The sequence below is a fragment of the Anneissia japonica genome, unplaced genomic scaffold (assembly GCF_011630105.1).
Source record: "Anneissia japonica isolate Jap-2015-1 unplaced genomic scaffold, ASM1163010v1 scaffold401_len1656234_cov178, whole genome shotgun sequence".
Classification (NCBI taxonomy): domain Eukaryota; kingdom Metazoa; phylum Echinodermata; class Crinoidea; order Comatulida; family Comatulidae; genus Anneissia; species Anneissia japonica.
In genome coordinates this window covers 834,947-838,066 of record NW_022745982.1, presented here as the reverse complement: position 1 = coordinate 838,066, position 3,120 = coordinate 834,947, and the positions used below count along the sequence as shown (strand labels likewise).

General features: G+C 30.9%; 1 long non-coding RNA gene across 1 annotated transcript; it reads left to right on the top strand.

Annotated features, from left to right (window-relative positions):
- Positions 1–6: 6 nt before the first annotated feature.
- LOC117120156 lies at positions 7–2,600 on the top strand. The gene is made up of 2 exons (XR_004447297.1): positions 7–951; positions 1,028–2,600. It is a non-coding gene; the product is annotated as an uncharacterized LOC117120156 (long non-coding RNA).
- The last annotated feature ends 520 nt before the right edge of the window (positions 2,601–3,120 follow it).

Sequence of the window (3,120 nt, the reverse complement as noted above, 5' to 3'; positions counted from 1 at the left end):
GTGCATATACTTATAATTATAGATTATCAAATTCTATGAAAAAGTATGGGTACCAGGTAGGACATTGCAAAATGGAATAGACTAGGCACTGGTGCACGGCACTGCTGCAAGTCTATTCCCAGAGGAATGTAGGATATACTCCGCATTGTGTATGTTTGTATATGTATCTATATAATTTCAACTTCAATTTTGTTGTCCAGTAGTTGGCTATTTAGTTGATGAATCTACTACTTTAAGTTGTGTCCAAGGTAGTGACGTATCTAGGGGATGGGCAGGGTTGTGGGGTGCCATTTTAAAATGTCAGAAGCAACCACGTTGTTAAAAATCATTACATAAAAAATTATTTTGATGTAGCACCCCCTCAGTTAATCATCAAGCCCCCATTTCACCTTCACACGCCCCCAACCCCTTCAGCCCTGCCTAGATATGCTACTGATTAGAGGAAGTGTTGCCAGAGTGTTAGTTATTGTTATTATATAACAGTGGATCAGGTAGCAAGTTGTTGAATGCAGTTCAAAGTTCATGAATGTCGCTTGTTATTTACTTTACTGTTTTTCTACTACAGTTTGCAAATTCCAAGACCCCTCTAATTTTGAGAACCCTCTGAACTATGATACACCAACCAAGCTCTAATTAGAGACCGAACCCCCAAAACCACCCCTCACTCTCCTGAATATATTTTGTGAGTGCATTATGTTTTTCTTAGGGATAGATTTCTTTTTGTGAGGTTGTCTTCCAAAATACTGTACCTTAGTCAAAACACTATTAACTTATATTATTGATCATGGACCAAAAATGCATAAAAAATATGAAAAACATTTATTTTTTTAAAATTTTTATAAATATTTTATAATTATCATTATTGCTTTTAAAGTCATAATTAAACTAAATGATAAATACTGTATCAATAGTTGAATTGTTATAAATTATGTATTATTTTATGAAATTGAGGTTTTTTGATAAATACTGTATCAATAGCTGAATTGTTATAAATTATGTATTATATGTATTATTTTATGAAATTGAGGTGTTCTGATAATTGTAAAGTCCTTTAAGTCAGTATCATTTTTTTAAGAGCGAGCCTAGGTAAAGTTTGTGGTTTCCCAACCTCGAGGTCAGAATTTCAATCCCTCGCTGTGCATTTGTTTGTGTCTACCCAGCTCTATCAATGAGTACCAGTGAACTGCTGGGGGTAACCTGCGGCGGACTAGCGTCCCACCCAGGGGGAGTATGCATTCTCATTGGTTTCAGGCTACAGAAACTGGAGATACAGTAAGTTCTAGCCCTACGAGTACGAGTGGCTCGGCAAGGATTTACTTTACTTAAAGTTTATAGTTGAAGGAAGTCTAGTTTTGGATTGCTCATACTGTCATTAAATTAGGTCATAGTTAAGCACACAGAGGCAGTTTAATGCAATAATATGCATTATATAAATATTGCACTATTATTCTGTATACTCGTACATTATGGCAACAATTGTATAATGCAGTTGATGTATGGAAGGGGAACAGACGTATTAGAGAGCTTTGATTGCACGACGCGGTAGAACCTAGAAGATAGTGACGTCACTAATAATTCATCTGCGCATGTGTTCTGGCCGCGTAGATTCTAGGATGCAGTTTGACCAAATCTATGTTTCACGCTCAGAGAATGTATGACGGTCACGCATGAGTGAATCTGTTTTAGCATCGTGCCTCTTTGTTGCGCAAATCACAAGCTCTCTGTTGGCTCTTGGATACTGTATGGATTCATAGGGGAAAAGCTCTCCACTAGGGTGTTAGACAATTCCTACCAAGGATGTCAAAAGTTAATATACTGTATGTAATTACAATTTTTTTAAAAACTTGTAAAAAGATTTAAAAAAAAAAAATTATAAAACTAAAAACACAAAAAATATTTTCATTAACTTGTATTTGTGTAAGTTAGTAGTAGTAAGATACATTTTTTTCTTATTCCAAAAAATAGTAAAAAAAATAAAAAAATTAAAAATATACATTTGCTTGTAACCTTTTAAATTCTTTAAAGATATACTGCCTTTCTCTGAAAAAAATACAATAATAAGAATGCTCATATATGCTTTGTATAGGCAATTCAATGCTCAATTCAGTATTTCATATACTATGGATAAATCTTCCAATTAACTACGAATATAAAATGAAAATGATATTAAAATTATTTTGAATACAAATAGCATTTAATCCTGTGTTACAATTCACTTTATGGCAATACATTTTGTACTTTATTGGTTATATGTTCAATAATTTAACATAAAAACATGACAATGAAAAACGTAGTAAATGATAAAGTTTTAGTAAATTAACTCATTATAATATAGCAATTTCAGGTCCATTGAATTTGTATATGCAACTAAAAATTGTTAATGTTAATGACGTATAGGATAACAAAGAATAAACAAAAAATAATAACATCATTAAACCCATATTACAAACATGATTCAAACAATCTGTTTAGTGGACCATGTGACTGTATAATGGGCATTATGGCAATACTTTCATTACAGAGTAATAAAAAAAAAAAACACTACCTAATTCCACTAAACTAATAATTGACTTTATAAAAATAGTGTTGATATAATAAAATAAGTTACTGTAATCAGATAAATTGATAATTGTTTCTAATTATTATGTAATATTTAATTAACTTTAACAAGATCATAGAAATATTTCTTCAGTTTGTAGTGCAATTATTTTGATTTAAAAAAAATTGTTTATGATTTTTTTTTTTAATGATTACTGTCAATTAAGCACAAGTATAAGCAGATATTCACATATAAAGTGAATATATGTTGGCAAATCATTTATATTCATCTATATTTTAAAGGTTTCAGTTCATTCAACATCAGTTCTTTGTTTCATTGTAGTTTGTTTTGTGTAGTATTAATGCTTACCTTCTATAAATTGTATTGTATCTATATAGAGGAGTTGTTTATAAGGGATTATGTCCACTCAGCAACCCTTGCTTGCATTGTTTTGTTTGTTTCATTTACTTGAAATAAATTTGATTTGATTTGGTAGAGTAACAGTATGTTTCAACTTTTTAATGATGACACTATCAACATTTGTGATATATTTTGTGTAAACCATTTATGAATATTTTGGG